Source organism: Cricetulus griseus (assembly GCF_003668045.3).
Source record: "Cricetulus griseus strain 17A/GY chromosome 1 unlocalized genomic scaffold, alternate assembly CriGri-PICRH-1.0 chr1_1, whole genome shotgun sequence".
NCBI classification, from domain to species: domain Eukaryota; kingdom Metazoa; phylum Chordata; class Mammalia; order Rodentia; family Cricetidae; genus Cricetulus; species Cricetulus griseus.
Genome location: NW_023276807.1, coordinates 150638230 through 150664939, shown reverse-complemented (window position 1 = coordinate 150664939; position 26710 = coordinate 150638230). Strand labels below are relative to the sequence as shown.

The 26710-nt window shown below is 35.6% G+C and overlaps 1 long non-coding RNA gene across 1 annotated transcript; it reads left to right on the top strand.

The window, feature by feature from the left end:
• The first annotated feature begins 212 nt into the window (after nt 1-212).
• On the top strand, nt 213-26488 carry LOC107977263. Its single transcript, XR_004772333.1, has 6 exons — nt 213-3731; nt 4206-4382; nt 14696-14834; nt 21421-21524; nt 24055-24161; nt 26429-26488. It is a non-coding gene; the product is annotated as an uncharacterized LOC107977263 (long non-coding RNA).
• The last annotated feature ends 222 nt before the right edge of the window (nt 26489-26710 follow it).

Sequence of the window (26710 nt, the reverse complement as noted above, 5' to 3'; positions counted from 1 at the left end):
TGGCCCATGCCTTTAATCCCTGGACTCAGGAGGCAGAGGCAGGTGGATTTCTGTGAGTTGGAGGCAAGCCTAGTATACAGAGTGAGTTGCAGGGCAGCCTCCAAAGCCACAGAGAAACACTGTCTGGAAAAACAAACAAAGAAAAAGATAAATGGACTGAGAAAAAAATCAGAAAAACAACACCCTACACTATAGCCTCAAGTAACATAAAATATCTCAGGGTAACTCTAACCAAACAAGTGAAAGACTTATATGATACAAACTTCATGTCTTTGAAGAAAGAAATTGATGAAGAATTCAGAAAATGGAAAGATCTCCCATACTCATGAACCAGTAGGATTAATAGTAAATAATGGTCATCCTAACAAAAGTAATCTACAGATTCAATGCAGTCCCTATAAAAATCTTCTTTATGTACCTAGAAAGAACAATTATCAGTTTCATACAAGAAAGCTAAAACAATCCTGAACAATAAAAGAACTGCTGGAGGTAACACCATTCTTGATTATAAGTTGTATTACACAGCTATATTAATAAAAAGGATATGGCATTGGCATAGAAACATAAATGTTGATCAATGAAATCAAAATTAAGAATCAGACACAAATCTACATAGTGGTTTAAAAGAGTATGGCTCCCAAAGGGAGTGTCACTATTAGGAAATATGTTCTTGCTGGAGGAAGTATGTCCTATGAGAGCATGCTTTGAGGTCTCTTTTGATCAAGTTTCCCTCAGTATGTCAACCAGTTGACTTTCTGTTGTCTGCAAGATGTAGGATTCTCAGTTATTTCTCCAGCACCATGTCTGCCTGCATTCCACCATGCTCCTTTCCGTGATGATAATGACTCAACCTCTGAAACTGTAAATGAGCCCCCTTGATTAAACGTTTTCTTTATACGTGTTGCCATGGTCATAGTGTCTTTCACAACTACAGAAACCCAACTAAGAAAGAAGTTGGTATCCAGGACAGGGCTATTGCTGTGATAGGCCTGACCATGTGCTTTCTTTTTGAGGAATTTTGACTTTGACACTTAGCATTATGGAAGCAGTGGAATGCTTTAAACACTACTTAATGGGTCATACTAGTAGGAGCATGGAAGGCAGGGGTGCTAAAGGGTTATTTGAACTCTCAGGTGCTCACTCAAGAGGTTTCAAAGAAGAAGAATTTTAATTTGTTGCCTAGAGATCATTTTTGTGATACTTTGGTGAAGGAAGCCTTTTGCCCCTGTCTGAAGGATCTACCTGATGCAAAAATGAAGAGTCTTGAATTAATTCCACTGTCAGAAGAAATCTCAAAACTGCCTAGTATAGATGGTGTCATGTGGTTACTAGTTCTTTTAAAGTTTTATAATGAGAAGGAGCAAGATGAGCAGGGTGAATTACAAAATGAAAATTTTAAGGAGGAAAAAGAGCACCAGGAAGTGGAATAGAGCTAAATTATCTGTTCAAGGAGATAAACAGATTAATAACTGGAATAAAGGGAGTGGGTACCCTCAGGGTAAGATCCCACCCAGCTCTATTTCCAACTTGTGAAAGAGCTATAGAGAAGCTTATAACCAGGTGTGGTGGGGAACACCTTTACTCCCAGCACTGGGATTGCCTAGGCTGAGGGATCACTGAATTTGAGGCCAGCCTGGTATACAGAGCAAGATTCTGGACAGCCAACCTTAGACAGTGAAGGACAGAAAGCTTGTGGAGATGTAATTGGATGAAGCGGCCATGTTCCAGCCCCAGTAAGCAGCAGAACCTGGCAGCTTCAGACACCTGGTTCTGGCTTTAGAGCTAAATATGGAAGAAAAGTTTTAAGGAATTTGCCCCTGCAACTAAAGAAATTTGCTGAGGCCTGGGCTGTGTCAGGGGTGTCCCTGAATAGAGGCCTAGTAGAGAGGTTATTGTGTGAAGCTGTAAAGTTAAAGCTTGGTCTGCCTTCGAGAACACGAGGTGATAGAGATCCCACAGTCATGGGATATCTGCCAAGGACTGCTAACAGGGAGTGGAACCAGCCCAAGAGAAAGAAGTATGTTGCAGTCAACAAAGCTGAAAGGAAATGAAGATGTAAAGAGCAATTTTGACATCAGACATGGAGTTGCAGAGTTTGGAGTTTGCCCAGTTGCTCTTGCTTTTGTCCAGTATTTTGTTGCTATGCTCCCTTCCCTGCATTTTGGAATGTTAATGTATATCCTGTGACATTGTATGTCAGAAGTTTGTGATTTTTTTAATTTTTATTTTTACAGAGGGATTGCAGTTAAAGAGATTGCCACGTGTCTCAAAAGAGACTTTGAACTCTGGACTTTAAAACAAGTTTGAGACAGTTATGGTCTGTGGGGACTTTTGAAGTTAGACTACATGCACTTTTTGCATTATGATCTGGTTATATGGCTTTAAGCCTTTGGGATCCAGGGAGTGGAATATGGTGGTTTGAAAGAAAATGGCCCTTCAAAGGGAGTGGCACCATTAGGAGGTGTGTCCTTGCTTGAGAAAGTGTGTCACTGTGGTGCCAGGCTTTGAGGTACATCAGTGTGACAGTCACTCAACTTCCTGTTGCCTGCAAGAAATAGGACTCTCAGCTATTCCTCTAGAACCACATCTGCCTGTGTGCCACTATGCTCCCTGCCATGGTGATAATGAACTGAACCTCTGAAACTGTAATGAGCCAGCCTGATTAAATATTTTCCTTATAAGAGCTTCTGTGGTCTTTTCCCAGCAATAGGAACCTAACTAAAAACACATGATTTTTGGTAAAGAAGCCAGAAACACACACCAGAGAAAAGACAGCATCTTCCACAAATGGTGCTGATCAAACTGGATATGTGCATGCAGAAGTATTCAAATAGATCTGTATTTATTGCCCTGCACAAAACTCAAATCCAAGTGGATTAAAGACCTCAGAATAAAACCATATGCCACTATGGAAATAAATATGATTGTTCCTCAGAAAATTTAGAATCAAACTACTTCAAGTCCCTGTATTGGACTACTCTTGGGCAGGTACCCAAAAGAATGCTGTATTCTACCTCAAAGAAACTTGCTCAACTATTTTCATAATGGCTTTATTCATAATAGTCAGAAACTGGAATAAAACTTAGATGCCCTTCAAACCAAGAATGACTAAAAAATATGATAATTTACACAATGGAGTATGTCTCAGCTATTAAAAAATTCATGAAATTCACACATGCATGGATACAAGTAGAAAAAAAATCATCCTGAGAGAGTTAATCCAGATGCATCCCATAAAGATGGCTATGGTATGTATTTACTTATAAGTGCATATTAGCTGGTAAGTAAATGATAATCAAGCTACAATCCACAGACCCAAGAGGCTAGGTAAAGAGGAAGACTCTTGGGAAGATGCATGGATCTCTCTGGGAAGGGGAAATATAATACATTTTGTGGGTAAACTGGGGTTGGGTGGGGACAGGAACCAGAGTGATCAGGTTGGGGATGGAGAAGATGGAGGGCTCAATTGCAGGGAAAGACACACGGAATTGGGGGCACTTGGGTGAAAACCTAGCACAGTGGAAACTTCCTAGACTCTGAGGATGACCCCAGTGAGGACTCCTTATAATCGATATGGAACCTTAACTGGCCGTCTTTTATAGCCAGGCAAGGCTTCCACTGATGAGACTGGGTTGCCCCAGAAGATCTTGCAGGCAGAACAGAGGTCAAGATTTTTGTGGCTGGGTTGATGTCCAGGTTTCTCCATGCACCAAAGAGACTGCAACTCAGAGGTAATGGCCCCATGGGGGCACCAGCTCTACTTCAACAAGCTATGTGGATGTTGTATTCAGCAATGGTGCCCTGTTGTCTCCTTTGACAGAGCCCACATCTGTCCCAGCATCACTCTACATTGTTTAGATTTCTCCACAGGATCTCCTCAGCCAACAAATACCTGATTTAACTGGAGGCCCATGCTCTGAAAGGGTACCCAAGCTCTATACTTGCCTGAATGGCCATGAACTAGAAACTGGATAGTGAAGAGAGCTAGGGTAGATCCAAAAACATCTGACAAAATAAATACCAAAATAAAAAACAATGAAATAATTCCTAAAAATATTCTGCTATACTCATTGATTGGTGCCCTGTTCAGTTGTTATTAGTGAGGCTTCCTCCAGCAGCAGATGGGAATGGGTGCAGAAACCTAAAACCAGAAATTATGCAGAGAGAATCAGAACTGGAGGTCTCCATTGGATCTTTCTTCTCAGGATGCAAGGAATGCCGTGGAAGATAAGAGAGATTGTAGGAGACAGGCGACAGAGGACTCGAAGAGGACGTGACACACTGAATCAATTAGTTAGGTCTCCTATGGACTCAAAGAGACTGGCGTGGCAAGTTTGGGACGTGAATGGGTCTTCATCAGGTCCTCTGCATGTACAGAAAAGGTATTGATTTTTACAAGTTAATTCTGTACGTTGCCACACTGCTGAAATAGTTGACTTTTGTAGAACTCCTCTGGTAGAATTATTTGGTATTTCTTATGTACAACATCTCATCATCTGCAAACAGAGACAGTTTTACTTTATTTTATCATATTTGTGTTCCTCTAATTTACTTGTCTTGCCTTACTGCCCAAGCTTGTGTTTAGAGTCCTATTGTGAATGGGTTGGAGATACTGGATAGCACTATCTTGTTACTGATTTCAGTGGGATTGCTTCAAGCTTTTCTCCATTTATTATAGTGTTATGTGTCAGTTTCTCATATATAGCTTTTACTGTGCTAAGAAGGTTTGTTACCTCTAGTCATAATCTCTTTAACTATTTTAATATGAAGGCATATTGTATTGTGTTCAAATGATTTTCTCTATCCGAATTATCATGAGTTCTGACTTCAAGTCCATTTATATGGCTTGTTATTGACTCAGGTGTGTTGACCATCTCTTCATCACATCCCTTCATCTCAGGGATAAAGCTGGCTTGGCCATGGTTGATAGTCTTTTGGTCTTATATCTGTATCTGTTTTGTTATTATTTTATTGAGGATTTTTGTAATCTGTGCTCATTAATGACATTGCACTTTAGTTCTTACCCTCTCCCATGACTGCCTCTTTTTTTTCTCTTCTGTCTCTTGGTTTTGGTACTAAAAAGTTTTGGTACTTAGTTTGGTACTAAAACGACTGGATTCACAGAAGGAGCTTGAGAGTTCTTCTGTTTCTGTTTATTGGTTAATTTAAGAAGGATTGGATACAGATCTTCCTTAAAGCAGGATTCTGCAGTAAATCCATTTTGCCCAGGGCTTTTTGGAGTTGGAAGGACTTTTATGACTTTCTGACTTCTCATTTGTTATGAGTCTGTTTAGGCTGTTAACTTTTTTTTTTTTTTTGCTCAATTTTGATTCTTCGGTTGAATCAAAAATTATTCACTTCATTTATATTTTCCAGCTTAATAGAGTACAAGTTTTTAAAGTTGCTCTCATAATACTCTGATGTGTGTGTGTCTCTTGAAATGTTTTTCTGTTTACTTCTGATGCTATTAACTCAGTTAGATCTTTTATTTTCTTTTTAGTTATGTGAAAGGTCTCTGTTTACATACTCAACGAAACAGCTCTTAGATTCATTGATTCTTTGTTTTATTTTCTTTTACAATAATTTCTCTTCTGTTATCTATTATTCTTTGCCATACTAGGTTTGGATTTTTTTCCTGTTTCACTAAAATTTTAAGCCACCCTATTAAGTCATTTATTTGAACCCTTCTTTATTTATTTAATGTAGTCACTTACAACTATAAATTTCTCATGTATTACTGCTTCTACTGTGTCCAAGAAATTTTGAAATGTTGCATTATCATTTCAGTTTAGTTCCACAATATATCTTATTTCTTTCTCCCAATTTGGCACATTCATGACAAAGAAATGTGTTATTTAATCTTCAAAAATTTCTTTACTTAATAGAGATCTCTCTGTTGTCAATTTTAGTTTTATTAAATTATGGTCTCTTAGAATACAAAGAGATATTTCAAATCTTCATGAAGTTTTTGAGATGCTTTTTTTGTTCAAGATGTGGTATACTTTAGAGAAACTTTGTGTACTGTTTGGTAGACTCAGTATTCTTCAGTGTTAAGTTCATTTGATGTATGATCTGTTTTAATTCTAATGTTTCTCTGCTTAAGCAATTGATGAGTTGATGCTAATTTTTGCAATTAATATCAATAGTATACTTTTTTGTGTGTGACAATGTTTTGTACATTTGTATGTGGTGTACATTAATTGGAATAAAGTTCTTCTTTATCTATCCTGATTAGTTTTAATTTCAAGTCAATTTTGTATGATTAAGTTAGCAACACCTGCTTGCTTCCTGGTCCCACCTGATAGGAGTTCTTTGCCCATGTTTGCATCTTATCTTGGTGCTTATATTTAAAGCTGTGAGTTTGTATACAATACATAGGTTTTGTTTCTTGATCACTTCAGGCTGTATGTTTACTATGGAATTGAATAAAATAATACTTAAATTTTATTTAGTTGTATATGTTGGTGCAGTTATTTTCTCATTGATTTTTAATGGATTTTTTGTATTCTCAGTATTATTATTATTATTATCATTATCATTATTATTATTATTATTATTATTATTATTATTATTATTATTATTTGGTTTTTCAAGACAGGGTTTCTCTGTGTAGCTTTGGAGCCTATCCTGGCACTCGCTCTGGAAACCAGGCTGGCCTCGAACTTACAGAGATCCGCCTGCCTCTGCCTCCCAAGTGCTGAGATTAATGAAGTGCACCACCAACGCCCGGCATATTTTCAGTGTTATTATCTGTTTCAATAACTATATCTTCACTTTTTTAATTCACTCTCTTGGCTGTGTTTATTCATCCCTTCAGCTTTGTATTATTGTTTCCTGTATTCTCTTTAGGTTTTTGTCTGATGCATAGTTTCTTTTTATCTGTTTGTATCATGGGAAACATTTTTTCTTCCTCAACTAAGTTAAATAGTTTTGTTAGATATTTTAGTGTAGTTTGGCAGTTGTGATCTTTTAGAACTTGGAATGCATTGATCCAGGATCTTCTGGGTTTAAAAATTTCCATTGGGAGATCTGTACTTATTCTGATAAGATTTTCTTTATGTGTGACATTTGGTGTTTGTATTTTCTTGGGCATCATCCTGGAATGTGCTCTTTTTAAGTTTATGGAGCTGTTTCTTTGTGTCTTCTTTGAACGTTTAATTCTTTGATAAAAGTTGTTAGTTTTTTTATTTTTTTAAATCTGTCTTGGAGCTTATGTGATAATTTTCACTTGAGAACATTTGTATAGGATTGTTGGAATTTTGTGGATGTACTGTCTTCATTGTTAACATTCTTTGTATTTCTGTGATGGGATCTGGCCATATGGACTTCTTTTGTTTGTTAGGTGTCTGATGTGAACACAACAGGTTGATCCAGAGCACAGAGTTTACTGGCCAGGTTGTGTCTGAATGTGTTTGTTGCTTAGGGAGAATGAAGTCAGGTTGACACAGGGACCATACTATAAAATCTGTGTGCTGTTACAGTGTAGAGTTTTGATGGTAAATCTGGGAGTTAGAGTCTGTGGAAGAGAAGATTAAATTAATCTCATCTGGTTATAATCTAGCAAAAGGTATGAAGGTTTCGAGTAAATCTGTGGATGGAGAGGTTGAAAGTAGCATGGGAAGAGCCTAGAGGTTGTGGCAGATTGTATATGCCCAGTGTAGAGTCTGGAGGTTAGAGACAGAATATTATAGTGATCAGCTTTGGCTTTAAGACTGGATGTGGAAACCAGGATGCATCTGAGATTTGTAAATAGTTTTTAGGAGTGAGGATTAAGAGGACTTACCTGGATAAACGTGTGTGTGTGTGTGTGTGTGTGTGTGTGTGTGTGTGTGTGTGTGTCTGTGCGCGCGCGCGTGCGCGCGCACGCGCACACTTGTAAATAGTTTAAATGGAGTTATGTCACATGTAGTAATAAAATTGCACCACAAAGGGGGGGAATGGGAAAAATAACACTTCTTTTCTTTAAACTGCTGCTCATCTTTTATTTCCTACTAAGTATGTGATAGGTGTTATTACTTGCTTGGTGGAAGTGGAGTGGTAGTGTCTCTTAGAGAAGGAGGCGGCAACATTGCACCAGTATGCAGGAGTAAATCTCATGGCCCAGAGTTGTGTGCAGGAGGTCATTCTTTCATCATTTTCTTACTTCTGGCCCTCTGAGTGCATCACAGCTGCTCATAATGCAGCGTCGGTCTCACTCCTGCTCTGGAGTCAACAGACTGCCTTCTGTAAACACAGATTGTTTGTGGTGTTCCACATTTCTTCATACAATCTGGTTTCTGGGGAAATTGTCACCATCAGCTGGTGACAATAAATGCCTGGCGCATTTATTGTTCTAAGAAAGACATTTCTGGTTTTTATCCCACAGCTCTTCCTACTGAGAGCTGATAGTTTCATCTAAATCTGTTGTCTTATCTTTTATTTTTACCTTATTAATGCTGACTTATTCATATAGCAAATATTTCTGAACAAAATATGCCAAGCAGTTTGTTAGTTTTCATATGAAAACTAATGGAATATGCCTTCAAAACATTTTTCTTCCCTGTGAACAGAGAGTTGTGCATTCAAAAGTGTGACAATACAATAAATTAATTAGAGTGATAAAATTATACATCAAAAGCTACAGAGTAAGAATGCTTAGAGCTGTGTATATGAGAACAGGGGCTTCCATTAATTCATAGAGCTGCTATTGATGTGTTGCATCAAGGTGTGCTATGTGGAGAAGCAGTCTTGGCAAATGCCAGCATGAGTCCTATTCTTACAAAAATGTAAGAGCTAGATGGATAAAAGAGTGAAATGACTCTCAACCTTACTGGTTTAAAGGAAAGAAGAGTTTTCTTGGAGAAGAATGGGGATGCTGTGAGCACTGAGAAGAATGACTGAAGGAAGGGAAACAAGGAAGTACCACCATGAAATGGAAAGCCTAATGGATCATAAAGAGCAAGGTGTGCAACTGGGCAGTGCTGGCATTCACCTCTAATCCCAGCACTCAGAGAGCAGAGGCAGGTGGATCTCAGGGAGTTCAAGGCCCACATGGTCTACAGAGCGAGTGCCAGGACTGGCTTCAAAGCTACACAGAGAAACCCTGTCTCAAAAACAAAACAAAACAACAGAAAAAGATGAAGAGGTGCTTGTGGCTACACAGAGAAGGCCACATAAAATTTTCATTAGATGCTATTTTAGGAGTTTATATTTTATCCCATAAATGCAAGGTTGGATCACTGAAGAATCTTTATCAAGAGAATGGTACCATCAGATTATTTTGTTGGTACAAAAAAAAAAAAAACTCCTAAATAAACACAGAAGAGATCAAAATTAGACTAAATATTTGGGAAATTAATATATATATTGGCAGACAAGGAATAAATATTTGACAATCTATAGTAGATCAGATACTTAGTTCTGGATAGACAATGGAGGGATTTCAGTTCTTCTCAGGTTTCTGAATGAATCAAAGGAGAAATTATGGTACCGTTTACCAAAACAAGGAAATGTATCTTACAGTATTTTATTCAGTGGAAAATATACTGTTTTTGTAAGGTTTTACAGCAACCTTATACAATCAGGTTCCAAAACCAAACTGAATACAGGAAAATGGGAATGAACCAGATTTCTATTCTAGAAATTGATATTTCTTCCTCAGGCTCAGTGACTTCTCAATTGTATTTCCTCTACCAATTTCTTTTTCTCCCCCTTCTGTGGTCTGACTACTTCAGCATGGTTCATAGGTTTGCTTTCCATTCTGTTTGACATCACATTCTCCTTGATCCGGATTTGCAGCAAAATACCTACCCCAATTTTATTTACACTCTGAAGCTATACCCAGAATAACTCAGTGTCTCTGTGATATGTATGGTTCCAAATTTCTGATTGAGAGAATTAGGTGACTGCTGGTTGAACTGAATTTGGTTTCTGAAATGCATGGGGCTTCTTTTCAAGCTCTGGATAAAATAATTTTTGTTGTTATTTTTGTTACTGGGATTTAAGACATGATATTTGCAATTAAAATATAAATGAGTATGCATATATTACATAGAAATAATGAGCTTAATATTGAATATTTTGTACTTGGAGACCTTTTTATTTCCATAAGATATGTATATCTAGAATAGTAGGTTATTGTTTCTAATGTGGTATTTCCTCAAAATGAGCTCAGAAATGAGTTTGTAAGAAGAAGGATCACTTGGGAAAACCCCCTAAGCCCAAATCTCCTAGGGTGAGGTTGCTGAAGGAATTACCACTGTACAAATGATGAGTTTGGACAGAGATTCATTTCAAAATAAAATTTAAGATATTTTTAAAATATCCATAGAACAATGGGAACAGGTGGTTGTTATAGGTTATTGGATACAAGTTTCTAAGCTAAAGGATGTGACTGGAGAAACCAGCTCTTTTCTATTTAATGCAATTGATATGAAATCTTTTCAAATAAGGCCTACAATACTCCATGAAGCTGAGGGAATGCATACTTCAATCCTGAAAGAGAAATTCAAGGGCACATCTTAGCTTCTATTGTGGATACTTGCTGGAGTATGAAGATTGAGATCTGGTAAACATGATCAAATGGGTAGTAGTGAAACTACAAATGGCAGTAATTGATATAGGACAACTGGAAGACATATGAAGAAAGAACTCCATAGAGCTCCAATATTTGGGAGCAAAGGAAGAATAACAAATGCTAAGAAGGAACTAAGGCAGTGAGTTAACCAGGCAATTTCAAGCATTAGGCACTACTGGCATAAAAATGTGTCTGAACTTAGTCGATAATACAGCAGTTGGAAGTGGAGATCTTGAGAAATGTTAATGCCATAGTTAAGGGTCCAGGAAGTTTGTTGTTTTTATTCTTTTGCCTTTTTGTGTGTGAAAACACAATATTCTCCTCTTCTGGAGAATACATTTAAGGATTCTTGATCATGGACTTCTCAGCCATCATTACTAGGAGAAAAAACATTCTCTCCTTGTAAGTTACTCAGTCTTAGGCATTCTGTTATTAACAACTAAACAGGCTCAAATACCAAGATATAAACAAGAGGAAAGAACAAAGGGAAGATATTAGAACTCTGTGATTGCTTGGATCTGGATGTGCCACACACTTCTGACTTTATAAATCTACTTATTCATACTGCTTAGCAGTGTTCCACTATTCATTCTTGTTTCTGCACAAATGAATTTGTTTCTAATATAAATGACAAACAAATCTGGGTTTCTCTCTTACTTCATTATGTCAGAAACTTTATCACTGATACTTTCAAAACAAATTATCAACCACGAATAGCAAGCATAATTTTAAATAAATTATGAAGTGAAATTATATTGCTTTCATTTTCCTAGTGACAGCATGGGAGATTATCATAATTTAAAGAGCATTTCCCAAATATTTTCTTTGTTGGTATTACAAAAGAGAGATTTCTTGAGTGAAATTCTAGTTGTCTCATATTACCTAATCTAAACTCTAATTTTCCTGTTGTCTCTGCTGAAGTAGGCATGCTGACAATAGTAAAGAACAACAGTGTTATAGAAGTTAAAGAAAGAGCCAGTGTGATCAAAATGCAAGTTGAAAATATAGAAGATAACTTAAATATTAACATTCTGAAATATACTTACTAATATTTCATACTTATTGAAATCAAAAAGAAAATGGCAACCATGGTATATTCCAGGTCATTTATTTAACATCTAGTTTCTTAAAGTGACTTACATAAAACCTAGTTAAATTAAGTTCCTAAGGTAAGCTGTTAAAGGAAATAAACATCACATGTTAGAGTTATTTTTTTTGTAAAGTAGGAATATAGGAGAAAGATTGCTCCGCTGATGAGATTGTGTGGGAAAGAAAAGGACCAGTCTTTGAAATGGGAAATAAAACAAAACACAAATGAAAATAAAACATATGCTTGAAAAACTAATAAGGACAACTTCCTTAGCACCTTTCTTAATAATATGATTCAGATTAAGAAAGACAATATATGGATTTTAGGTGTACAGTTAGTATAACTCTATTAGAAACAATACACATTCACCACCAATATCTATAGTTTTGGATCCTATCAAAGATTAGGTAATTCTGCTTGCCAATTTTTTAGGCAATACCAAGCTAAGAAAATTGATTTGTTTTCAATTGGTTATATTATTAGTGTGATAATTTTTCTGGTTAGATACATACCATAGAAATATAGTTATGTAACAAAAATGTAAATATAAAAACTATTTTTAATTGGGAATATTTTTTCACATTTTGCTTATGCATTTTGATTTCTAATTTACACATATATACATATACATATATATATACATATATATACATATATATCTCACAAACATTACAAAGAATGTAGAACAGAATTTGTCTTGGAATTGAGACATTGTTGCAAAAGCAAAAGGAATTGTAAAAAAGAGACATTGACAAAATACTTGACCAAATAATGGAAGTAGTTCCACACATAGATTCTACATAAAATAAACCTATACCCAGATTTGTACAGTTTGGACAGTCAATGTGACTTTTCCTGTGTTCATATGAATCACTAGAGGGCAACATATACTATAGCTTAAACAGTCACATATCACAATATTCTTTGTAGTCATGGGGAGTAAGAGCAGACACAACTGACATGACTAGAAAGATAAGGCTCAAACTAAAACACCAAAATCATCAGTAGATTTAGTTCACTGCATGTAATTACCTGTGACCAGCCATCTTAGGAAATGAATCTATTGGAAAAAGTCTTAATGTTTTTCTCTTTAGTGAAAAAAAAAAACTATCAAGAATTTGTTGTTTTTCATTAATTCCAGTAGAATTGTCCTAATTGGCAGTTGCAACTCTGCAACTACCAGCAGCTGTTCTACCTCTTGGCTGCATCCAGAGAGAAATTCTGTTACCTTGGGCACTGACTCTATCACTGCCAATAAAAGGGAACTTTATCTAGATCTCTATCCCTCTATGGAACTCAGGGTCAAAGGTTGAGGTGACATTCTTCTTGTTCAGAGATGCTGAATAGCAAGTAGCTAACCTCCTCTCCTAGCTAGGGTCTCTCAAAAAAAAAGGTGTCCTTCTGCTCTGCCCCCACTTATGAAACCTATGTATATGTGGTTCATTCGTACCACTTCCTGTCAGCTAGTTGCTGACTCAACCTTCTGATCCCAGGTTATTTTTATTTAATCAAACAAATGTAATACATTTTTAAATAATTACAACCAAGTGGGCCACGGCATAAACAAATGTAACACATCTTACAATAATATTCTACAGCAAGAATTTGAAAAACAATCAAGTTGGTATTCCATGAATACCAGATTGTATTTTGTCTGAATAGAGTCATGCAGAAACATACAGTGGAGAGTCACAAAAATAAACTATTTCAGAGTCAGTAGTCTCACAGGCCTTGCTCAAATGGATTCTCCTCAATCAGAGAATCATTCTTCTGGTGGGTTGAAATCTGAATACTAGTTGTCACCTGCTGCAACTCCCAAGGCCTCAGACAGCAGAGTGCTCTGGGACCAAGGGCTCACAAAATTGTCATCAAAGATACCAAAAACAAACTATTTAAAAATTTTAAACTAATATTGATTATTCACTAGTTATAGGAGGGTAGCCAAGACACTTTTTTGTTTTTGTTTTTCTATACAGATTGCATCATCCATGTAACCTGGCTTTGATTGTACCATGGACTTATCACCATTTATACTTCAAGCCATGAGCAAGTTTCCCATGGTTAAGAGAACTAGGAAGAAGTTAGGAATATACTCTTTATGAATCACTTCTCTAATTCTGACAATTTCTAAATAATTTTTAAAAGTCTATCATCTAAACCGTATTTATGGTTTAGTTCTAAAAGGTTATGTGACAATTTGGTGACAAAATTTGTTACAGTGATGAGAAAAAAATTGAAAATTGAATGTAGTAAATGTTCTTTTTGTCCTGAAACAATTGAAAACCCAGGATACAAAAAAAAAGGGAGAGAACTGAGTTGAGGAAAGGGTATAGAACATAGAGCAGGTGGAACTGAACACAGAAAAAGAATAATGTTTCTAAATGGAGGGATCTTATTTTGAATGTTGTCTTCCTATTGTTCACTCATATGAATTCCGTTCTATTTTTAGTACATCAAATGTACTAAATGATTATACTTTTACCAGTTAATTTTTGAGTTCCTACAATATACTAAATAAAATGCTTGTCTTGATAATCTCATTCACTCTTTATGATGCCTTTGTAAAGGCAGAATGACAGCATACATTTTTGGCATGTATACAATGAGAATTTAGAGCTTAATTTAGTGCCAGATCTGGACATACATTCCAACATTGTCTGTAGTATTGTCTGTCTTATCTAATGATTTTAGTTCCTTTTCTATAGGCTATCTCAGAAGGAAAATAAGAATGGATATTTAGGCTTATAAATTCCACAGAAAATAGGTATATAAATTTCAGGCTAACTTAAAACCACTATGTCCTTCTGGATTTTATCATTTAAATGCCTTCATAGAAACATTGTTCTGAATTACCTAGTTTGGAAATATATGGAAATATTGAAGTAATTATATAAAAATTCATTTGGATTATTTTTAAAATAGCAAAACACTGGAGGTAAAGAATGTTGGAAACTATTAAGAATACTGAATAAAAATTTTGAAACAAGGATTTATGTTTTGTAGTCCAGAATGACCTTGACTTTGTTATAATTTGTTTTGTTTTGAAATAGTGTTTGTCTATGTGGCCATGGGTCTTCTGGAAGTCATTCTGTAGGCCAGAGATCTACCTCCCTCTGCCTCATACTACAGAAATTAAAGGCATCTGCCAGGCTGATCTTGAGTTCCTCCTGTCTTCAACATACTGAAATTGTAAGCATATACCACTATGCCTAGATTATTATTCCTTGCTAGTGATTGAACTCTGGACATGCTAGGAAAATACTCTGCATCCTGAACCACAGCCCCAGCTCAGGATTTTGTAATGCTTAAATAAAAGTAGTGATGAGACTTTACATGTGACTTCTTTTGGGTAGTGTTTAGGAAAAGTGATAGAAGAAAAAAGCTATGTTGAAGTTATATTGAATTATTCTCCATATCTATGAATTGGTATCTTAGAATTTTATTGAATTTGAGTGTTAAATAACCTAGTCAGAATACAAGATGTGGGCTGTTCTGTCCTTTAATGTTTCATTCCTCGATTTAAAATTTATAGAAACTTAGAACTCAGTTAACTGTAACCTAATGTCCACAATTTATATTATACTAATATATATTTGTGTATGTTGCTGTCATTAATAATATTTCTATTTAGATATATGTTAAGCGTTTTACACTTCCATTCTTTGATTTTCAAAGTCAGACTTTTCTTTCTGCCCTTCTATTTCCATCAACAGTTAAGAGCACTCCATCTTTATGGAACATGTTAGACACTGAAAACAATTGATTTTCTAAAAAATATACCTATACATGTAAATATATGTATATTTACTTATATAATATATGTCATATATTATTATATACTATACATTTGTATTATATGTATATATTATTTTATATTACATTTATTTATATTTATATATTACATATTTTTCTCATTTTAGATAGGATTTCACTTTGTAGTCCTGACTGGACTCAAAGTCATAGAATGCCACATGGTTCTTCCTCCCCAAAGCTGGATTAAAGTCTTATGCCACCAATCCCTGCACCTGAAAACCATTTTTGACTGTGTTATTTCATTGATTCTATTCCTTCAGCAAAACTGAGTCTTTTTTATTGTTGTTGTTACAAATATTCATCTTAAAAATATGTGTTTCTTTTACTTCTTAGATTTTGCTCTCTACAACTCCATTTAAAATATCTTGAACAGTCACATGTTACAATAAATCTGCCACTAAAAGCTGCCGAGCCCCACTGCCACATATGTGCTTTATGCCAACCGCCTGCCTGAGTTAGACCCAAATGAATACACAGAAACTTGTATTAGCTGCTTGGCCAATGACTAGGATTCCTCATCTGTTAGTTCAGTCTTAACTATTATAAATCTATATATTTTATAAGACTTATCTTATCCAACGCCTTGTTGGCGTCCTCCCTTGCCAGTGGATCACATCCTGCCGCTGGAGCAAGAGCGGAGGGGAAAAGGGACCCTTCCTGTTTCTCCTTCGTTAAATATGAGTCTCCTTGCTATGTCACTTCCTGCCTGGATCACCACTTCTCTACTACATTACACAGAATCCTCTTTGACTCCTAGTCCAGTCTAACTTGCTGTCTTATTGGCCCAACAGTATTTTATTTAACAATCAATTAGATAAACATACACAGTACATTCCTCATCATTCACAAGTAATTTTTTTGGTTTTTCAAGACAAGGAGGTTTCCTCTGTATTGCTTTGGAGCCTATTCTGTAGACCAGGCTGGACTCAAACTAACAGAGGTCCACCTGCCTCTGCCTCGTGAGTTCTGGGATTAAAGGTGTACACTATCAATGCTCAGCTCATAATTTTTTAACAATATTTAAACATTGAAAGCATTAGTTCCTACCTATGCAGAAAATGCTGTCCTCTTGTAGATACCCTCTGCCTCTGGCTCTTGCAGTCTCCTCTCCTGTTTTCCACAATGATGCTTGAGCTATGGGAGAAGGGCCATTATACAGATGTCCAAATATGGGTTGATCATTCTTCCTCTTCTATTCTCTGCATCTTGACTAGTTCTGCTGAAAAAAAAAAAAAAGGTGTTTCTCTGATGAAAGTTGAGCCAGCGGTCTACCATGCTGATGTGGGTTAATGTTCTTGTTCACTGTAAATATTTTTCATTCATATTAGTTAAATAAAACACTGATTGGCCAGTAGCCAGGCAGGGAGTATATGTGGGGATACAAGACATGGAAAATTCTGGGAAGAGGAAGTCAGAGAAGCAGTTGCCAACCAAACAGAAAAGGAAGGAATAGGAGAATACTTTACTCAGAAAAGGTACCAAGCCAAGTGTCTAAACATGATAAGAATTGTGGGATAATTTAAGTTGTAATAAGCCCGTGTTAGTAATAAGCCCGTGCAATATGCCAAACAGTGTATAATTAATATAAGCCTCTTTGTATTTATTTAGGACTAAATGGTTGTGGGACTGGGTGGGACAGAAAATTCCATCAACATCTTGCTAAAATGGAAGGCCACACATCCAAGAACATGGAACAGAAAAACTGTACTTGATGGGTTTAAAAAATATAGAGGACACAAGGTTGTTTGGGTAGGGAAGTCTGAGTTGATCTGGAAGGAGTTTCCATAGGCAGTTAACATGGTCAAAGCATGAATTTCTCAAAAGGAACAATAGCAAGATGAGAAAAAAGAATCAAACATAAAATAAGGCTAAGATAAAATAATCATAATATAACCATTAAGTTTTCTTGTTTACCTATATTATGGGTGAATGAAAATTTGTCATAATGTTTATTCTCATTAAGAATATTTTCTGTTTCTGGCTTTCAGAAATTACTGTGTATGATAGGAATTCAGGACATGTACTTAATGCTCTTTTTGTTAATTGAATATTGTTTCATGATCATAGATGGGTCTTCCACTCATAGCGGCAGTGAACATTTAAAAGGAGTGGTTGATGAATGAAACAAAAAGATACCAAATAATAATAGGAAATTCAATATGTATCTTAATTTTTGACATTTTTCACAATTAAATAAGTAGAAAAGTTTAAGGGAATAAGAAATTGTTAGTTAAGCAGAGTTACATATTCATTCTAGAAAAAATTAAAATGAATAACTAATTAGAAGGGTCTAAAATCAAATTACATATGGTAGAAGATATACTGATCAATTTTGAGATATTTTATCACTTAAAACTTTTAAGAGTTCAAGCATTATCAGGCTCTGCTATGCAAAAATCCACCAATCTTTCAATTTCTCTGAATGTAATAGTCCTTGAAATATTTCTTGCACCACTAGGGTGCCATTCACTAAATTGCTTCTTCATAAGCACCGAATTGCTCACTAATGCCTTGAGAAAGAAAACCATCTACTCCCTAGGATTATAAATGTGATCTCATTAGCTCTAAAAATACACCGATGAGGAGAGAAACTGGAAAGGAAAATATTGCTATTATTTTTAGAGGGTGAACACTTGGGAGCCAGAAGGCAGACTTTGAGAATTACAACATTTCACATTCTGAAGCACCTGTTATAAAACCACATGTTTGACTTCCTCAGGGAGGAATGGCAATTCACATGTCTGCATACACATGTTTGGAAGCGCCCCCCCCACACACACACACACAATGAGCTGTTGGAAATCTGTTTTGGGAACCCTGTTTTAGATATTGTTTTAGCAAAGTCTATTTTTGTAATAAAAGAGTGACTATAAGGATGAAGATGTCTACCTTGTCCACCAAGATGATATATATCCTGAAATGAACATGCTAGATAGAGAAGGCAAAACAAAGCATCCATGGGCATGCGAGATTTAGAATTTTTTCTTTCATATTTACACTCTGAAATATTATCTGTCATTTACTACTTTGTGCATTTTATATTTCTTGCAACTTTTCCAAGGAATGATTTCAGCATTCTTTTTCTGTTTTAAGATTCAGTTTTAGAGTTTGTTTGGTTTTTTTCAGCTGTCATGATGTATAGTGGGAAATTACCAATATGGAGTCAGGTAGAAATATAAGGGTATTTAATAGGGAAAAGCCTTACTTACAGAGCAATCTAGCCAGCTGACGTGGTAGCAGTCTGTACAGCAAGAAGCAAAGAGAAAACGAAACCAAAAACGCAGTCCCACTACGTCACTCTGACCATGCCCTCACAAGCCTAGTCAGGCACACCTGTAGCCAGCCCCTAAGAAGGCATGGCTACAGCTTTCCCTACAATGATGGAACTGGACAATAAGCCCTTGAGTTTGTAAGTCGTTAGATTGTATCACTGTGTCTAGAGAACATTTTTTTTTATCATGGCTCTGGATGTAGTGATGTTTCTAAAAGCCATGTGGAAGGGTGGCTGTCTTTACTTCTGGGCCTGCACTGGTGACATTCTGCTGTGGACCTTAATGCTCTGGCTTCTGGAGATACAGCTTGATACCATGTCAAGATCACTATTTTAAGGTATGGATACATACCATTTTTCAGAGTGTTCCACCTTTTTGCATTCTCAAACACTGTCAGTTTTACTCTGTTTTCTATGTTTTTCCTTCTCAGTCTCATGTTTTTTTATAGTTCTTGAATCCTTTGACTTCAAGAACACATTTAATACATCTCAAACTTTAAACAACAGAATCCACAATTCAGTTCATCCAGAGGATTCCTAAACCTGCCTCTAAACACTTGTATGAAGACACTGACTCTTCCTAAAGTTTGAGGATTTATTTACACATTAGCCACACCTAAACTGGAGAGTGGTGACATACCTTTGTAATTCTAGCACTCAGGAGGGTCAAACAGGATAAAAACAATTACTGTAAATGTAAGACCAGTCTAAGGGACACAGATACTGAGTTCAAGGTAAGCCTGGGCTACAGAGAAAGACTGTCTTAGTAGTAGTAGTAGTAGTAGTAGTAGTAGTAGTAGTAGTAGTAGTAATAATAATAATAATAATAATAATAATAATAATAATAATAATAGAAGCAAACAGAACAACAGTGCCACCCACTTGCATCTTACAAAATTATCAAGCCCTTGTCACCTCTCCTTGTTTGCTCATGACTGCTTTCTAATGTGTGAGGAATAAATAAGTAGAAAACAGACTTTTTATAGGTTGCAGCTTGAAAGATTTAGCCTTCTGTACACATTATAACTTTAAGAAATTTGACTGTGCCTTGCTTGTAAATCTTCCTGCTCAATCAAACTCATATCCCAGAAGTCCAGTTGTTTTTCCTGTTTCCAGTGTACTGATTTTTCTTACTACTGACCTTGTTGATTTAAAAAACAATAATGATGATATTACTCTAGGGGAAAATTCCTATTTAGAGAGATGTTGAGGTTCTGTATTTTTGATGATCTATAGATTTTTCCATTTACTAAACTCTTTAGTTTGAAAAATTTAGTAGGAGAGTATTACAGAGGAATTTCAACTGGTTGGATTAGGAGAAGGAAACGCTGTATACAGGGGAAAAACAATTTTATTGTAAAATCGCTTGGTATCCTAGCTTCTAAGTATCTTTTCCTCTGAGCCCTGAAAACGTGTGGTATTGCCTTGTTAGCTACGATTCTGGTCTCTTTACCTAAATGGTCTATTACAGTTACATCACTGCACACTAAGATGGGGTTGTGATGTCCACATACTCTAAGTGATTGGTAGTGGAGAGAGATTGTTTTCCTGCATTTTTCTTTCCTGTGATCTGACTAGGTACATGCCATCTTTCATCAGTGTAGCCATTTCCCTTTCTCACACTCAATTTTTTTTAAAAAAATGTTATTCTTTGTTTCTATTTCTCTCTACTAAGGCAGCTGGATAGTTTTGGACATGCAATGTATGAAAATGGGTTTAAAGGAAAGATAATTTTTAGAATCTTGGTATTTTGGATATAAGCCAAGCCTTTAATGGCTGATCCATTTTGATAGCAAACCTTTAGTTCATTCTAGCTTCTATAACAAAATACCTAAGAGTGGGTCTTTTAAAAGCTGTAGAATTTCCATGCTTACAGTTTTGGAGGCTTGGAAAAGTCAGATCAAAGACCAACAAATTGGCTGTCTGGCTTGAAAAGTTCTACCTCTGCATGGGTCTGTGTGTGAAAGAGAGTTAAGGTTTCTCTTTACAGACTGTTAATGATACCAATCTCACTTACCTACAAAAATGTGGAATTAATTTAAACTACATTTTAAAGAGACACATGAATTCATGTCATACCAATCAACATAGTATCAAATAGGTACTTAACTGTATGTATGGAAAAATAGCTCTGATGTGTAATTACCTGGAATTTAGCAGATGTATAACTTGAAAATTATTCATGGGCGCAATTTCATTGCTTTAACTAAATTAAGTCAAAGAAGTTTTACTTTGAACTTTTAAAAGAGGGTTCTATTCTTCATAAATATCTGGTAAGACCCTCATATAATTCTTCCTCCCTTTATAAAAGGTTTGAGTGTATAGAATAGAAACAAAGAGTTTGGAGTAAGGAAGAAATGATCTCAGGTTCTTATTCTGTCTTTCATAAAATATACTGACAATGCAGCCCTCTGTTACCATCCTATCCTTTGTGTGTTTGTTAGATCCACCCTGCTCATTTTCTTTTTATGTCCTCTAAGTTACATAAAGGAAGATGGAATGTGCTGCCTTCACAAATGGGTCCGTAGCACTCTAGCTGCTGGTTGATGTAGTTAAAAGGAAGTAATAGACTCTGGTGCTGGAGGGAGATTAAGTCAGAGGAGGATGGAAATGGAGATGGGGGTATCTGTTTTCTGTTTCCCAATCCTGTTCTGAATAGTCCTATGTTCTTTTACCTGGCCCCACTTCGAGGATGTCCTAGACTACTTCACTCACAGTCTGGAAGACTTTGTTCACAGCCCTGCACTGTTCAAAATCTGCACACTTGGAGAAGACAGTGCAGTGGAAGTTCTAGGGTATGTTCATGTCTCTTCTGTTTTCTGTCCTTGTCATGACTTCTAAAAGTTACCCTTGCTTAAATGTTCTTCTGTTGTTTTTTCTGAAATTGTCATCTATTTTTGTCAAAAATATAACTTTCCCGACTGTTTCTCATATCTGAATAATTGCTAAAATGCAATATTGTTATTAAAGGTATGATTTCATACAGGAACATAAAAAACATGTTCTAATAGCATTATGTTGTGGGGTTTCCTTTTGTATTCTACAAATATCTGTTGCTTTTATTGGCTGATGAATAAATCTGTTTTGGGCTATAGGAGGCAGAATATAACTAGGTGGGAAATCCAAGCAGAGATACCAGGAGAAGAAAGGTAGAGTCAGTGGCCTGGAGAGGAGTAAGATGCCAGAACATTACCAGTCAGCCACAGCCATGTGACAATACATAGGTTAATACAAATGCTTTATTTATTTATTTATTTATTTATTTATTTATTCATTTTGGTTTTTCGAGACAGGGTTTCTCTGTGTAGCTTTGGAGCCTATCCTGGCACTGGCTTCTGGAAACCAGGCTGGCCTCGAACCCACAGAGATCCACCTGCCTCTGCCTCCCCAGTGCTGGGATTAAAGGCATGTGCCACCAACACATGGCCAATGCTTTAATTTAAAAGTAAGAGCTAGAGAGTAATATGCCTAAGCCATTGACCAAACAATTATATTTAATATTAAGCTTCAGAGTGGGTATTTGTTAATTGGTGGGCATGATAAAAATGTCCAGTTGCATATTTTTTTCATTTTGATCAGAATCAATCAATCAATCAATCTCTGGCTCTCTCTTTCTTGATTACTTTTCATGATGGCTAAAAATAATTTCCTGCTTGAGACAATAAGTAGTACTTATCAGTTGGGACTGAAAAAAGCAGAGTCAAGATAGGGTGAGATGCCTGGCATTGGTGGTGCATGCCTTAAATCTCAGCACTCAGGAGGCAAAGGCAGGCTGATCTCTGTGAGTTCAAAGCCAGGCTGGTCTAAAGATCGAGTTCCAGGACAGGCTCCAAAGTAATACAGAGAATCCCTGTCTTGGAAAACCAAAAAAAAAAAGATAGGGTGAGATATGGTTAAACTTTATTGAGGGGAATGCCTGGGAGAAATAAATGCACCCGAAATGTATTCACACCACATTGCAAGACTGATGCACAACAAAGAAGTAACTGGAGGTAAGAAGTCAAGGGCAGAAACTATTAGTGGGATCTTACAAAGAAACTCTTGCTAAGGCCCAGTACACGCAGAGATGAGCCTCTGGTATGCTCTTTAACCATGCTCAGTTCCTTACAAGGAAGAAGCTGGAGGGAAGTGAGGCACCCCGTGAACATGGAAGTAGAGTTGTCAAGGAAGACAGTCAATGCTTCTTCCTGGTGCTGGAGAACAGTCATATTTCTACACTATGTTTCAGAATTTTTAAGTTTGATAGCAAACATTTTATGTTTGATTGTATTTTAATTATTGCTTCTATTAAGATTTAAATTTCTCTGAGAGTAAGAGACATGGCATTTATCTATTTCTCAATAGCTTTTATATAGGCACATTGAAATATCTGTAATTGATTCCATATATTAGAAAAATTCCCAACTCGGTGGTAAAACTTGTTAATCAAACATCTTGGGATATGATGATGGAGAAGTATGTTTAAAGGTCTGAGAGCATCAGGTAGAAAAGTTTGTGGTATGCCAAAATATGTTTTCAAAAGTATAAATCCATAGTTCTTATGCATTACAAAAGGAAAATATTGCAAATGTTATTCAACCCATTACTAGAAGTAGAAATCTGTGGCATGTTATAAGTGGCTCAAAAGTATCAAGAAGACAACCTGTCCACCAGAGCAAACAATGGGCAAGCTAAGCTCAAAACTGACTAATACAATGAAAATGTAAATACTTCAATTCCTGTGTGTGTAATAAACAGGAATTATATGCATCAAAAATTAGATACAAATACACAAATTAATACTTAATTTAATTTTGCCAAGGAATTTTAACAAAAGTAAAATAGTAATAAAAACTAAGTATCATCTATAAGATAAATTTGGACTGCTATTGCTCCCATATTTGCTTTAAAGTACACATTTTTCATCTTGTGTGCTTTACTTAAAAAATTAGAATAATTTTGTATCACATAGTAACTACGGATGTGAATATTAGATTATCATATTGATGCAACAAAGAAATCCAGATAGCCATTTGCTTTAATCACCTGAAATATCGATTCTAAATTTTATTTATCACATTCGACAAGGATGTGAACCCATGGGCAGCTGCTTGATTTAATATAATAGTTGTGTTATCTTTTTTCATACTGAATCTTACCAAATGCTTTTCTCATATCCTTCAAGATATGAGTATATTTTTCTGTCAGTTTTCTTTAAAATTTATAATTATTAAGGCATTGTGGTTATTTCTCTAACAAATACTGCATGATAATAATAGTATTGAAATATTGTTGAAAATTTATAAGCTTTTTTAATGCTCTAATTTTTCTGTTTGATACTTTCAGGTAATATTATGGTAGACTAATAAACTTTACTGGAGATGACTTTCAGTTTTACTCTTCTTTAGAAAATTGTATAAAGAGTTTTAAACTATTCATTCCGCAAACATTAGGTAAGTTTTTATGGGATACAATTTTATTTATTAGATTGTATAATTGCATATAATAACAATGATTTTTTTTTACACTTTTGTCCAATTGGTAAGTTTTATAAAAATCCATTTTGGACTAGCATTTTCATTTCAGGGAGGTTTTTATAAAGTGATCAAATTACTTTAAAAACAATTATAGGATCCCTGAGATCTATTTTCTATGCCAGTTTCTGTGTTTTAAATATGAATTTTCTTTATATATTTAAGTGAACTAAACATTCCTAAGAACCCTTTTCTTCTGTTTATACCATATGAACTTATTTTTCTTTCAATATTCATGTGAATCTTTTCTCCTTAATTTGTCGTGATTTTGACTAGATCACTAGACTGTTCACGGACTCCATGCATCTGATATTTTAACTTCATCTTCATTCTGTAATTCTGTAATTATAGAAGGATTCTATAATTAAAGCAATGTCTGGTTTAATCTGTAACTTTTTTAAATTCCTATGTTTTTATTTAGCCTACTTTATCATGTCTATTTGGTTATTGTTTTAGACCTTTGTGTTTCACTGTAAATATTTTCATTTATGCATTTTCTTCTAACACTTAAGAAGCATGCAAATAAAGATGACCTTTCCAATTGTTTAAGTTTCCCATTACAATTGCATTTCATATTAATTTTAATATATAATTATATCTTTAAATTTAAATAGGTACTGCATGTGGTGTTGATCATAGATTTTAAGGAAAAAATATGCCACAATAGAGCTGACATTTAGAGTGATATGTATATTATTCAAGTTTCTGGATTCTGAATTCAGTCCTGAATTTCCATCCTCATGGAGGAGAGAGCTGTTTGAGGGACCATGGCCTCTAACACTGCAGCATTAAAGATCCATGTGTTTAAAATAAAGAAACACACCTCAAGAGTCTGAATATGCTTAGTGTTTGAGATAATGATGAGGATAAATTTTAGGGATAATTTGCCTTTAGAAGGGTACAAATCCAGAAAACATGTAATGTCAAGGCACCAATGAAAGTAAAAATAAGGCTGTTCATAGCTATGCCAGCATTTTGATAATAGACAATTAATTATATTTCCCACCTGGTTCCACAGCCATTTAGCCCCAAATAAACACACAGATCTTATATTATTTATAAGTTGTTTGGCTGATGGCTTAGGCTTTTTACTGGCTAGCTCTCTTAATTATTAACCCATAAATATTAATCTATATTATTCCTAAATGGCCTTAACTTACCGGAGAAGGCTCCAGAATGTTACTCCTTCAGCAGCCTCATGGTATCTCCCTCTAGCTCTCTAAGTCCTCTCCCCATTATTTGTCTTGTCTAGTAGCCCCGCCTAAACTTCCTGCCTGGCTACTGGCCAATCAGTGATTTATTCATCAACCAATATATACTGAATGACATCCCCCATCAAGGTGATAATTTATTTTGTTTAATTTGCATTTTATTATTTTGGGGGATATAAGATGTATTTTTTTTATATTTGACTGCTATACTTATTCAAATCCTTTGCCCATTGTTCAGCTGAGTTATTTTCTTACTGTTGAACTGTTTTAGATCTTTGTGTATTTTTAATACTAATTTCTTATAAAGAAGGATATGAGAGAATAAGTATTCAAAAGATGTTGGGAAAGTGGGAGTGTTTGCACACTATCCCTGTGAATGTAGATATGTTTATTCATATGGAAAACCATATAAGGCTTCAAGAGAAAGAAAAACAAAGCAACTAGAATAAGATCCAGTAATCTTAAACTGGATTTATATCTAGGGGATATTGAATTAATATGTTAATGATATCTGACTTCTCATATCCACTAGAATTATTACTCATGATAACCAAGATATGGACTTTACCTAGTTAGTCATTAGTGGATGACTGTATTTAAATGTATGATGTTCACTTAATGGATTACTACTTAGCCTTAAAATGTAAGCCTTGTAATTTGCACTAACATATATTAAGTGAAATAAGCTAGGAGCAGGAAAACAAATTGCTTCAAGATCTGAATAACACATATATTCTCAACTGTTAAGAGAATAGATTGTTAAAAGTTGAGTCAGGGGAAAAATAGAGGAGAGCAAGATAAGAAATATTATAATAGAGGGAGCCATTATAGGTTTAAAGAGAAATCTGCCACTAGGGAGATTTCCAGAGATCTACAAGGATGACACCAACTGGCAGTCTAAGCAATAGTGGAGAGGCTACCTTAAATGCCCTTCCCTAATAATGAGGTTGATGACTACCTTATATGCCATCTTAGAGCCTTCATCCAGTGACTGATGGAAGCAGAGGCAGACACCCACAGCTAAACACTGAACTGAACTCCTGGAACCCAGTTGCAAAAAGGGAGGAGTGATAAGCAAAGGGGTCAAGACTGGAGTGGAGTGGTGAAACTCACAGAAACAGCTGACTTGAACAAGGGGGAGCTCATGGACTCCAGACTGATAGCTGAGAGACCAGCATGGAACTGATCCAGATCCTCTGAATGTGGGTGTCAGTGAGGAGGCCTCAGAAATCTAAGGGTCCTCAGGTAGTAGATAGG